At 38.8% G+C, this 14,344-nt stretch overlaps 1 long non-coding RNA gene across 1 annotated transcript; it reads right to left on the bottom strand.

Moving 5' to 3' along the window:
- Positions 1-1,054: 1,054 nt before the first annotated feature.
- Positions 1,055-13,620, bottom strand: LOC129204916 (uncharacterized). Its single transcript, XR_008576533.1, has 3 exons — positions 13,453-13,620; positions 9,331-9,469; positions 1,055-2,875 (listed from the first exon to the last, which is right to left on the bottom strand). It is a non-coding gene; the product is annotated as an uncharacterized LOC129204916 (long non-coding RNA).
- Between the last annotated feature and the right edge of the window lie 724 nt (positions 13,621-14,344).

Below are 14,344 nucleotides of genomic sequence, written 5' to 3'. Positions count from 1 at the left end.
GTCACTGGGTTTTAAATAACTGTAGCAGCCTCTGAAAAGTCAGTCTGTCACATCAAATTGACTGTAGAGCAGGTGTTAGCTTTGTGATGCTTGACAATGTGGTGTGTTTGTTTTTTTATTTTACCTTTAATAATAATAGAAAAGCACATGCTGGCCCAGTTTCTCTTGTAACTCCTGGCTGCTCTCTGTTGCTCCAACACCACAAACCAGCTGTACACTCTGACGGAGCACCGAGCAGCCACAGCATGCTGACGAATCTGACCCCGGTACTTGGTCTGCTCTCAGTAAGGTATTATTTTCTGTTTGCTAAGACTAACCCAGCCATGAATACAGAACATAATAATTTTATATGCATTGTGGTACTTCTTAATCTTTGATTACATCTACACCAGAAAAACTATTTTCTTTTCTTCACAGGAATCATTGAACCTCATATGTTTGAATTCCCCCATCTCCCACATAGTTTTGTGATTACTGAAGAAGCATTTGACATTAATATAATGAACAAAGACTCAAAATCGCAGTTTAAGCATTTTTCAATTACTGGGGTCAAGGAGATCAAGATTTCAATAGCTTGACTGTACTGCTGAAGCATAAACACCTGGCAAATTATGCTTTCTTTGCATCTTTGCATTTATATATATATGTATTTAAAATCTTCTAAGTGCAAAAAAAAAAAATAGCATTAAGGTCTTGTCAACCTGTAGTCTTTAGACCTTTTGCGGTAATGACTGACAGATAGTCTAATACTGCTTGAACAGGGTAGATCATCCAACGTTTTCTTCTCTCCAGGAAGTATCCAACTTAATTTCATGTGCTCCACTTGTTCACCATTCATTTTGGCATCTCCGCCATTCCCCCCTCCCACTTTCCTACAGTTTCAGTTACCATCCCACCTTGCCATCATTCCTGTCCTTTCTTCCCAGCTGTTTCTGACACTCTTCCCAGGTGTCATGGATAGAGTCACACATTTCAGTCGCAATAGAGAAGCAACAATATGTTTATTAATATAAAAGAGAGATTTAACAAAATTTCATGATAATAAACGCGACAGTGGTTTAACAAGATTCGATGGTAAATTACACTGGATTATTTACTGCATAGAGGATGGGGTCAGACAAAACTGTCAGGGAGACTCTCCCATTGAGTCATGAGGTTCAGAAAGGACCCTCTTGCTTTCTGAACTCCTACTCAGAGAGGAGTCTAGGTGAGCCTGGATACAATCCTAATCCCAGACGATCAACAGTTTATGTCCAAAGGATTATGTATGCGCAATCAATCCTTTATATCACTTAGCTAAGATTTCAAAGTTTAGCATGCTATTAGTCACTTACTGAGGATCTGTTGTGGCAAGGACTCTCTCAGCTCGAGGAGTAACCTTGAGGGGCGTCCCTGCTCAAAGGGAGATCCTGGCGAGCAGCCTGCTGCTGCGCAGGAGAGCTCAACGGCCCTGGACTCTCCCCTATTTATAGAGCAAGATGATTGACTGACATCTGCAAGCCAGCAAGTTGTCTGGGTCACTGTTCCAGACAGCCACGTTGCCATCTGTCCCCCAAAGTCGAGCCTAAGCCTAATGCAGCCATCACCACCCCCACTGGTGGTTATGGCTTAAGGTGGGGGTGGGGGAGAGGACCCCTACACTGGGGGCTCGCAACACCATATCCCATCTCCAGAAAGAGCAACCTTCTTTTAGGGGCCAGGATTTCAGCTGTGATGGTGCTTCTTCCTGCTCGCCCCCATTAGCCTCCCTTTCCTGCTGAGCGACACTATGAAAATACCACGGAGAGAGAGAGATGTTTAACAAGGCTGCTAATTTTTAATGGGATTTAAAATGGAGTGTAACTCCTCAGAGACGCTTTGAAAATACAACCCCAGGATGACTCTGTAGCTTCAACACCAACACAGCGTTGTTTGATCTGAGGTTCGGGTTCACCCTTACAGCGGCGTGACCTCTTCCTCATCCCTCTCTGTAAAGATCATGCTCAGTAATTTAAGGAAAGGTAACCTCACAAGCTGAAGAGATCCTGGCAGATATTAGAAACAAACTGCCTCACCATTTTCTAATAGGAAAGCAAAGAGCCAAGTAAATATTTAAAGATCTTAAAGTTCATGAAACAAACACACAGCCTGCCAGGATAACCGGGAAGAACCAGCCAGAAATTTTCTTTACCAGCACGGCCCAGTGTGGTTTAGGTGGCCAGCTGTGTGACAGCTTGTCTGTGGAGCAGCTGGATCCCACCCTGCCTTTGTACAGAAAAGACATAAATTGTGAAGGAGGCCAAGCACAACTCAAAAATAAAACAATAAGATTCACTTGCACTGTTTCTGCATTAAATAAACTTTGTTTTTAGACCCATGAGCTAAGTGTGGGAACACTCACCATTTGAACGTAACCATCTGGGAAGCAGCACAGCCAAGGTTTGCAGTAGGTAAGAGGTTTTTCTTAGCTCAGGGGTCTCTTGATCCTGTGGACATGCCTTCACAGAGTTTCTGTAAATCACTGCCTGAAATCATTATTTCTTTTCTGGTTTGTGCTTAGGTTACCAAAGCACATCCATGCGTAGCCATAGCTCTTCCTCTAGTAGACCCTGGCACACAGAAGAGATGGGGTCACAGATCTTTTTTCCCTACAGTAACAAGGATATTAAATCCTACCCAGATCTAGCACAGCATGTGACTGACTCAAAATAACTGTCCACCGCAAATGGTGGCTGAGACATCTGGCCATCTGGCCTCTATGAGCAGCAAGTGGAAGTAGCTACTTTTTTTCTCGTTTATCCTGTCTGGAGACCACCAACATGTTCATAGAGGAAGTGGCACATCCTGCATTCCAAGAGTCTTTCCAGATCAGACCTCCGTTATACCAACTGCAAATCTGTAGAGGAAGGAATTATTTTTACAATTAATATTACCGTAAAAATCAAGCAGAAGTAAAAGAAGAAATTTAAAATATCAATTGCTAATGAAGCATATGGAAATAAGTCTGCTTTCTCTGAGGTATCACATTTCTTTACTTTAAAGCTGTGTCTGATACACATCTTCCCCAATACCAGACATATTATTCAAGAAAAAAATTCCAGTCCTTCAAACAAGGGAATTATTCTTATTGCTGTCAACCTTAATCCAATGGCCTGGACTTAGAATCAAATACATTTGATCAAATGCATTTTGTTTTATTAAATACATTATCACTTAATGACATTAAAATCTTTTGTCTGTCCTTTAACAATATGTATCCAGTGCTTTCTCCCCATCATCTATTCAAGTTTCAATTACTGACTTAACAAGTTTCACATCCCAGTCTTTATGTGTCTTAGCAACACATGAGTCACGCTTGGTCTTTCATGGTGGGTCTGCTATCGGAAAGACCATAGCTGGCAATCTCAGTTTGCTCAAATGTGCCTGGATTTGGTATGTGCAAAGACTTATTTGGTCATCCTTTCTCTTGGTCACCATGCAAAAGATTGTCTGCAGATGCACAGGAAAGGTAACCTGGAGCATCTTCACAAATCTTTGACTCTTTACTTTCCTGAGATACACAGGCCAGAAGTGCCAGGTGGGTGGGATTCTCATGAAGAGGATGAAAGTAAGGCCTATGCAAGACCTTTAAAGTGCAGAGGGAAAGCAAAAGTCTTATGTAAAGATGATGATTATCCCTAGCATACCTGCAATTAATCATGGAGTGCTGCAATATTGCTTCTACTCAGAGAGTTTGAATCCCAAGCCAGATAAATTAATGGACACGCTTCACCAGATTAAGACCAGACACTTCTTACTTGTGGGTGCTTTTGGCTGTACCTCAGTTAACACCCTTCTACATCCTACATCCAACAGTGACACTTAGCAACAGGTTTCTCTAAAAAAGCTCCACTTCAGCAAAAAAACAACAAGCATTCCCCAGAGGGAAACTGTGGGAGACAGGAGGAGCAGCCTCTGCATGCAATTGCGGCTGGTGAACCGATGAATCTTTTCAGACCCATGACACTGACCTCCCTTTTCCCTCCATTCATTCATACTCAGAATGGGAGGAACTTTGAACTGTCTACAAACATCAAAGACTCATTGTAAAATATTTTTCCATTCACTGCTCCCTCGTATGCCTGCCAGTGAGTATCCTATTGCCAGATGGATCGTAGCTGGGGAACAGAAAAGCCAGTGTCCTGATGATTTAAGAGGGTGTGAAATACACAGTTTAAGAGAAACTGCCTCTCCTGAAGCGTTCTGACAAACAGCAGCCATTGGAAGCAGTATGGCTGGCTTGCCAAAATGCTGACAGTCCATTCCAGAAACAAAAATTACTTTAATGCACTAATATTTGATGACATAATTGTACCAGAAGCAGAAAGCATAAAATACATATAATAACTCAAAAGTATAGAGCTAAACCTAAATACAGTTGATGGGCAATTTTTATACTCTCTTCTTTAGCCCACAGCTTGTAAATTACAGTTCTCTCTTTCTTTAATTTTCATTCTATAGCTTGCACAACCTTTTTTTCATTTTTCTTTAATTCCTGTCCCATTCCTAGAGTGACCTCTCTCCTACTTTGCTGCATTGTTTGGTTTTCATGGCTGGCCAGTGCTCCAGGTCAGGATAGCTAAATAAAAAAAAAAGAATGTTTGGCTAAATTAAAAATTAATTTGCTCAAACTCAGCTATAGTCCTGCTCCTGCTGTGGCCAGCACCATAACCCTTCGAGACCTTGCCCAGCAGCAGCAATTCCTCTACAGCCTGTTGCCCCATCCATTGCCAGTTACCAAACAGGACTGCACCTTGCCTGTTGCATCACAGTTTATTCTTGACCCCAGGCAGTGCTTTTCTAGCTGTGCCAGTTCTTGCTGGGACACCGTCTCTTGGAAACAATACCCTGATGGCACTTGTCACCGTAGCCATTCAGCTTCCATAACTTAAACTGGAGGGGCACTTTGCCAGTTGGTGAGTCTGACCCAGTCCTCCTCTAGTACTAAGTAAATTTTAACATAGCTCCAAATCTGGACTTAAATCTTTTGATTATTTTCCTAAAGTTTCAGCTAACATATTAACATCAGCACTGGTTCCATGCTTTGGCAGTTGAACCTGAAATGAGTGAAAAACTCTATTTCCAATTCTGACAGTTGCCTAGCTATTTCCCTCTCTCTGACAGATAATTTAGAAAGCCTGACTTACCTCTTCTCTCTTTGCTAGGTAAATGAAAGGCAATTGAGATGAATCAGAATGTCAGAATAACAAAACCAAGGGAGAAGAAGAATCAGCCCTTGAGAAAATAGATACTTTGAGTTTCTTTAAGAAACTAGTCTATAAGCATGACCATCTTCACAACAAATCCCAAGCAAAAGTATTTTCCACAGTTTCTGCTCTCTGGTCTATTACAGGCTGTGATTCACAGCTCCTCTTCTGGAGATTTGACATTCTCATAATTTTCTCATGAGCCTAATGTGTGAGAAATATTTTTTGAGTGACTGTTCTACATTTTCAAGGTTTGAAATGCAGCCTGACTAGAGAGGAGGTGGGATTACATTACTTGAATTTTTTCCTGAGACTTTTTTCACCAAAATATATTTTTAAGTTTAAATTCATCCCCTGCTTCTTTTTTTCGATGCAATTGTTGTATTGTTTTATTTTACTCCTACAAGCAGTCTGCTATGGCTGTATTACTACAATACATCAGAAGCAAGAACTTGCTTATTTCTAATGACCACTTCAAGTATTTTAGGAAAGGAAAGTCAAAGAGAACTCTGGTTACAGAGACAGGTTCAACCTACTTTAACAGAAAACACCTCATAAAAACGTGTCCTGTGTAAACCAGATTGCATCATGAAAGACAGTTTCATGATTAAAAGTGGAAAGAACTAGACAAGCACATAGCAATATTTATCACTGCAACTCAGGAGCCAAAGCAGTCAAAGCTATTCTGTGGTCACTCCAACACACTTCACAACATATTTTAATCCACGCTACTTAAAATGTAGTAATTTCCTACACAGCTTATTGGGCAGCTGGTGCTATAACATTATCTTGCTTCAAAAGACTTCTGCCTATTTACCTTTTTGATTTTCACCATTATTCTCCTGTATGTGATAACAGAAGGGCAGTTTTGTAACAGAAGAGGTTCTGAGCCTGCACAGCTTTGTACTCTGTTGTGTCTGTTGGACAACCGGGTGTGAAAGACCTTTTAAGTTCAGTAATGATGTCTGCACTCTCAGGTAGGATAAAGAAGTGGTTTAAGGACGTGAATTTGACTTCACGAATCTACTACAATGCCTCTTGTTAGCATCTGCCCATCAGTGGTCTTTCTGGAAAACGGCTTTTAAACCACAACCTGTACTATGTCATGGTCTAATAGTTTAGAAAGTTGCTGTACCTTCTCAGATATTCAGTACTCCTGACTAAATATTCTAATGAATGTGCTGGATTTTATAACAGCTATTTTCCCTCTAGTCCCTTAAAAATCATAAAAGAAAACTCTTGTTTATACCTTAGTCATCTTTCCTTCAGATTTCCAACTTTTAATTGCTTTTTTCATCCATTCTTCTGTCAGCAGCAAGATTGCTTTGCTTTTCTATTCCATCTTTGAATATTTCCAAATAACCTAGAAACAATTTTCATCATGTTTAACCTTCCTCGCTGCAATACTAGCTATAATTCTAACTGTATGTTTTCTTTCTTCAGTCAAGTCATTACATCTCAGTCATTACTTTGATAAAAACAAATGAATAAGCCTAGTCATCCAACAGAGCTCCTGTGTAGTCTTGCATTATGAAGAGGATGTTATAGTGGTAACTTGATCCATCATGTGGCATCCCCAGAAAACAAGCTGTTTGGAGAACTTTACTTCTCTTAAAGCATTATAGATAAACCCAGCATTTCAAATGTGTATGAAAAAAATACTGACAGAAAAAAAAATAACAAGCCAGAGAAGATTAATCAGTTCTTCATGTCCTTTCACCAAAGGTACTAAATGAGTTGGGCAGCCTTTGTGCAAACATTCTTCAATACACAAAACCTATACCTACAAAACCCATGCATGTTATCATTTACATTTTGTGTGACCTCTCTTTCATCCTTAAAACACTGCTAAAGAAAGGCTTTTAATAGTGGCAGTCCAGGTATGAGCTGATACGCAGTTGATTGCCTCCAAAGGAGAGCTGCTTTCTTCAGCTCCTGATACCAGTGTGGATTTTCAACATGCATCCGTCAGAAAAAAAAAAAAAAAAACAAACAAAAAAACAACCAACCAATCCATACAATCTTCAAGAAATGCACTGGCATCTATTTAATCAAAAGTTATTTTCATCATGATGTGTTTTTATAGGCTTGCATATGAAAGAAATGTTACCATGTTACCCTAACTGTAAAATAGGTATAGGCTGCTTTTTCTCACTTAGGTGATTAGTGACTGTCGATCAGTGAAATGTAGTTGTTTAACCTGTCTTAATGAGGAAAACGAGGGAGCATTTTTTATCATATCTACTTGTGTGATCACAGCATGCCACATTTATTCCAAACTATACTCTATCATGTACCTTCTAAGCCTTTCCAAAATATGGCTTGAGTTTCTGACATATAACACAACTGTGAAAGTTATTTCACTTTATTCTCACCCGTAGAAAAAGAGAGAACAAAACAAAGCTTCTTTCTTTTTTTCAGTACTTTTGCACATCTTTGGCAGGTTGGGGATAGTATGTTTGGGGTCACTTCACGTTTTGCTGCTTGTTTCTGGCGTGCTGTGTTGCAACACATCGTGATAGCAGCTTCGCCAGAAGGAAAACACTTCTCAGATTAGCAAAAAATATGAGTAGAAGAATCAATAAAAATATTGACATAATCTGTCTTCATTGTGTTATTAAGTAGCCAAATATTTTTTTTTTTTTTTAAATTCTGTCACTATTTTCTCTTCCACCATTTTTAAAATCTAAATGAGTCTAGCTTTGTAAAAATACTCTTTTAAAATGAGGAAGGGTACAATGAACTTTTACTACAAAACACCCTTTTAACAAAGTATGTCAGAATTTTAGAACTGTGAATCATCTTATCTTGGTACACTCTCTGGCAATTATTTATTTTCTACTGATAACACTTGTGCAGCTTCCAAAATTCATAGCATTTACTCCATTAGGCTATTTTTATACGTAACTGACTATCACAAAAGAATTATTTAGCCAAAGGAAATGAAAGTAACTTCTAATACAAAGACTGCCTCCTAGTTTAAATATTCTCTTTCGAGGTGATTTTGTTTTTCACTTGCTTTGCCCAACACTTTATCGTAGCCAATAATGTAATTATGGTGAAGCTGTGAAACTAATCTAGGCCAGGCTGTTTACCCAGAGAGAGGTGGTTCTGCTCAACAGCTCATCCATTAAATGAATGCCGTGCAACCTTTTGTTTGCCACAGATTTTAACTGTATAATTTCACAAAGCTTGTTGGCTTAAAGATGACGATTTGGTAAGCTATTCTTGACTAGTCCAACTGATACTATAGTTTAATTGTAGTTTTTATACTAGGATACAAGCTCTGTAAAGGCTTGCAGGTGCAGCTCAGCTCACAGGGCAGGGCGGGTAAAAACTCTACGACATACAGTATGACAAGCTGCCATGATAACAAACATACAGCAAAAACCTGTAAAAACTTGATTTGGAGTGCTTGACTACCTAAAAGCCAATCATCAAAAAAAAGGTAAGTACATTTTCAGCACCTCATATTTTCAAATTTAGTTATATGTCTTATTTCTATTTTTGTTTTAAAATTTGACTTGGAATTGAATATTTAAAGTTGTAACATGACAATTATAATCCAAATAATTGGGGTGAAGCTTGGAGAAGGTCCACGTAAGTTGAATGTTTGGGTAAATCTACCTGATAGTAAATTCTCTGAATCTATGGAAACTCTCTGAATCTATAGCATAGTTTTCCTATGTGAAATGAAGCCAGGTCTGCCTTGTGGCATATTTTAAACTAAATATGATAGCATCAAATCTATTCTGAAACTTTCCAAATACTGAATGACTGAATGTATATCTCATGAAAAAAAAAAAAAAAGAAGCTTTGCAGAGACTTATGTTGTCCAATCTTTTTTAGTTACAGTCTTTTTTTTATAGTGAACACATCATAAAAAAATTGCTTCAGCATATGTCCAAGATTCAACTTCTGGCTGCAGCATTTTTATATTCACAGGAAAATAAATTAAAAAAAAAAAAATCATTATCCCAAGTAAACAGTTATTGCATTTGAAGTTGATATTTACTGAAGCAGGACTATTCCTCCTGCTCATTTGGGCAGTTCTCTCTAAGTCAGTGATAGCAAGTTCCAATAATTTTCCTGGTAAGCAACGTACCTGGTTGCTTGTGCCTTCCAGTAGAGAATTTGGGGGTTTAGGGCCCACTTATTACAACACAGTGCTCCCAAATCCATTTGTTCATGTGTGGGAAGAAACAGGGAAGTTCACAGATGATGATGCATCTGGTAGACTTACACTGAAAAACCAGCAGAATAATTCATTAAAACAATCTCTGAGCTACAGATGCAAAGGTGGTACTCAGTTATTACATTTCATTTAATTTAGAGTGTTTTATGAGTCAATTACTCATAAATCCAGCAAAGAAGAGCAATTGAGGAGATATGAAGGAAAGTAATTCCACAAATCTGTATTCTTTTCTCTGATTAAGGACTATATGGGACCAAATTACTAAACTGATATAATTTAGCATAACTTCATTGAAATCAATGACCTTATGCTCACTTACATCATTTGAGACTGGAGTAGCTGACATTTACCAACGCATTGGAACCAGCTACATTTGCAGTGAAAAGCGTAATTTTATTAATACTATCTGGTTTTGACACGTATAAATCGGAACATTGTTTCTTGGTTGTATGGATCACAAATCAAGTTACTGAAACATATAGTGGTATTCCTGAGGACAATTTAAACAAGGGTACTTTTGTTGACACTTTAAAATATAATCGTTCCAGTTTATAAAGGCAAGAAATTGCTTGCCATAATCTCAGTTGCTCTAGTGCCTGGGGCTCTATTATTATTTGGCAGTCATTGGGGTAGGTCTGCTAGTTTCAGCAATATTCAGCACCAGCCTAACGGTTGATCCTAAAAACATGACTTTTGCCCTTCCACTTATGGGCTTAAACGGCGCATTTAGCCCCAGCAACGTCTGAGCCCAGAGCCAGCAATGCCTTTTCCTGAGGAACACAGTCTCATTAATGTTCAGTAGTACTTCTCTCCTTTGCCCTGTACGACGGTGAGAAGTACAAATACAGACATGTTGCAGCAGGCATTTTACTCACTTTGTAATATCACTATAGCTCAGACTATATCCCAACAAGAATTTCCACCCTACCTAACATTAACCAAATTTCAAATTTCCAACCCAGGAGAAGATGTCTATTTCAACGCTTGCTCTTTGCCTAGACAAATTTAGAATACCAGATGTTTTCCCACAGTAAAAAAATCCAATAGTTGTGGTTCAGGTATGCTGAAACGTTTCATTTCAAAAGCGCTGAGCAAAAGAAAGCTTCCAGTTCAGGCCAGGGCTGATGCACAACATTCCATTTTAAGTATGTTAAATTGCAATGCTTTACAGGAGTTGAAGAGCAAGCCACTTCACCAAACTCTCTCTCCTTAATTCTGCTCATCTCAGAGCATATAACACAACATTGATCAGAAGGGAATTCTTCATTATGTCCTGGGCTGTGTAGTCTTCCAGGGAGTTCAGCTCACAGGGAAGGGTGCACTCCCAAACAACACCCTGGGAATTGCTAGGAAATACCATTCAATGTTAAGCGTTTCCAATTAACTAACCAATTAAAAGTCTTTGGATCTGGGTTGAAACAAAACAGTCCTTTTTATTTTCTCAGTGTAAAAGCTTAGACTTCAGCAAAACTGCTATTGCATTTTCTATATTTTTAAGAGAGAATAACAATCTTTGCTTCCATCCTACCTATATTTGGACATTTCGTTACATTATGGGGAGTGGAACCCTACTAAACATTTAAAGATGAACGGATTTCAAAATTTCCCTTTATTTTTCCCATTTGACATCTTAAAGAAGTGCAATGAAAAAGCAATGCAAGTCAGGCATTTAATTTCTTACAGAAGAGCCTGTACAAATGACATGCTAGAAAAATTGGGCCTCAGAGCTGAAGACCTCATTCACTTCCATTAGCCATATTTTTAGAGTACAATGCTAATTTTTTTGCAGACATTTTCAATGAATTTTGTTGTTTTGCCTCTGAACATACTGGTCATTTCCTGTTTTGTGAGCAGAAACAGAGGGAAGGCTGTACATCTGAGGGCACCTACTCCCTTACAACGTATGTGATTTCATTGCAAGACTGCTGCTTAGCTGAGGACTTTACCAGCTTTGCAGGTGCAGGTGACTCTCTGTTGAGTTTTCAGCGAGCACGGCCTGACTGCTGCAGCGGCTGATACACATTTTGACACTGACAAAGATGAAAAATGTGCCTTGTCAGTGAGAGCGCTACAAGACAAAACAGAAGGTCCTTGGAAATCGGTCTGTCCACAAACTCCAAGCTGCACTTGAAAGTTTTGATTTCTCTGGGTCAGTCTTGACTAATTAAGAAGCAATTGGATTATTTGCTTCATTTTAATTTCTATTATATTGTCCATTACCATCTCTTAATCTTCGATGCATGTATCTGTACTACCTCACCTCCGTTTTGATACAGAGAACTTGGTGTCATGTTAGTTCATTGTCATGACATGTTGCTGTCATGGTTTCTGGGTCTCCCTTGTCACGAGGGTCAGTAAATTCTGGCCGCTGGGGAAAACTGTGGAATTAGAGGAAATTTCTGACATTCCTCACGGAACATTATTGAGCTTGAACAGGAAATGGTTTTTCTACTCCATTCTCACAGCCAGAAGCACTATCAATGATACCTTCATTGATAAATGCATTTAAATTAACATGAAGGATCTAGCTCTATCTCAAGGAACATGCACGGTCACTAACAAATAATCACTTCCTCCTGAAACAGGTGATTCACCTTCCAAATTTAGTTTTCTGTGAGAACAAAGACTGAGCACAATGTACCTAAAGGACTAAGTCAGAAGGAAATCTGATATTATTTCAAAACACCTTAGGTTACTTAGTAACACATTAACTAAAATCTTAGGTTTCTAGATCGGACCTGTCTTTTCACAGCACTGTCTCTCTGCTAGATCTAGCTTTAACAGATGAAATTTGGACAGAGGATTTCACAGTTTGCTCTCACCCTAGAACTGAAAGTATGCAGATACATAGTAATACCAACATCCTTTAATTATATAGGCGCTGTTATTTGTGATCTTGAAGCTCTTCAAATTATGTGTGGATTTAATAGTCCTGTTTTTTCAGCTGGGGAGGTTGCAGTAAAATGTAATCATCGTGTGTTAAACAACGGAGCTACATTTATGGTTCAGGTCTTTTCATTTCCTCTGCCACAAATAAATACTTACTCCCAGTCATTTCCTACCTAAAGTAATACAAATGTTTTGCTTTAAAGAATTGTTCTTTTAACAAATATTATGTTTTACGAAATTGGTCAAAGTACTTTTACATTTTAATTATTTCTAGCTTATATCTATTTTAAATAAATTTACATGCATTGCCAGGTAGTTAAGACAGTTACAATAGTTAACTTTTATAATGAAGAAAAAAACCTTTTTTTTTTCTGCTTCCCTTTTCAATTTCTTACATTTGACAGAAGAAAATACCAGAAGTTTTCCTCAAATCCCTCACATTTCTGAAAATAAGTAAAGTTTTGGATGACATTTCAAATTACAAAAGAAGGTAGAAAATTGATGAACATTCTTGTAGTTATTGCTAGCTTTTCTGACAGAAAATAAAAGAGAGAACTTTTGCACAGATTCAGTATTTTTATCTCTATTTAGATTACAGTAGGCATAGAATAATGATGAATCAAACTGCTAAAAAGACATACGTGTATACAGCAAAGCAATAAAATGAGGGCAACACAGGAACTACACCGCAATTTTAAAATTGCCCTGAATCTAAATTTAGATTTCTATTACTCTTTTGACCATGTCTGCCGACCTTTCATTAGTAGTAAAATGCAATCCAATTGCTTTACATTCTAAAAATTATTGATTCATACCAATACCCCTGATCTTCTGCTGACCGGGCTGTATTCCTCAACTGCTCCCCTTAAACACACCGCCAAGTAAAATTAGCAGTACAAATATATGTGTACTGTCATTTTCTCAAGGTGTTGCATTACCATTATGACAAGTGAACATGTTTATGAAAATAACTATGTCAGTTCCACAGGACAAGATAGGTTTCTATACTGAATGTCTTCTTGACAGACTGAATGTCTTTGGCTGTAAGACAACAGTAGATGTGCATTACTGTGTGAGTAGCTTCTCAATTTTTTCAAAAAGATAAATAAAACCAGTTCCATTAGCACCAGTCTCCAAATATACCTTCCTCAGCCTCAGGGAAGCTTCCTTTGGTCAAAGTCATCCCGCACTTCACTTTAGGTTCTGTCCGATGTATAACTAGCAGAGCAGAGTCTGTCGGGAGATAGGAGGACTTAGAATAGGATAAAATATATCGGGAAAAACATGCTGTCACGAAAACACTGGGAGCAGAGAGGGTGTTGCCTGAAGGGAGGCAGCAGGGATGATCAGGGGGTGGAGCTGTTCGGGGATATTTATGGCTGGGAAAGAGCAAGGCTATAACAGACAGCAGCATCTGAAGGAGCTCATGCAGACTCTAGGTTCCTCCTTATCATCTTTAATCACCACAATTTCCCCCTTTCCCCCAGTGCAGGGAGAGACGGAGCCAAGGGCTCCCACCTTCTCCCGGCACCTACATCCCTCTCGGCCACCCTCTCCTGCCAAAGGTCTCCAGCAGCTGCCGCCCGAGACACCAGCCCCTATCTCCCCTCTGTTCCCCTCCTTTAGGTTGGTTCTGTTCTTAGTCTTTAGCATATGTTTGAAAATGTGTAGAACACTGGATTTCTTAGGAAAAAATGACAAAAGCTTATTATCTGTCCCTCTGCCTTTAACGCTTTTGGGAAGCTAGGTGTGTATCTGCTTGTAACAATGCCTCGAGAACTGCAAAACCTGTACCAGGTGCTTCTCATGTACCTTACTGCCTATTGCTGTCACATAGATAGCACCTTTCATGAAATAGCCACAAAGGACTTCTTAAAAGAAGGAAGAATTGTTTACTCGCTGTTAAAAGGAGGACAGTTTCCAGTTGCTTCCTTTATGTTCTGTTCTGGTTTTGACAGCAAGGTAAAAATTTAGTGTATACAACTGAAACACAGTGGTATGCAAAAAATTTTTCATTAGAAGTACTAGAATGTGA

This window comes from Grus americana, chromosome 3 (genome assembly GCF_028858705.1).
Source record: "Grus americana isolate bGruAme1 chromosome 3, bGruAme1.mat, whole genome shotgun sequence".
NCBI classification, from domain to species: domain Eukaryota; kingdom Metazoa; phylum Chordata; class Aves; order Gruiformes; family Gruidae; genus Grus; species Grus americana.
This window is presented reverse-complemented; position numbering and strand designations above follow the sequence as displayed.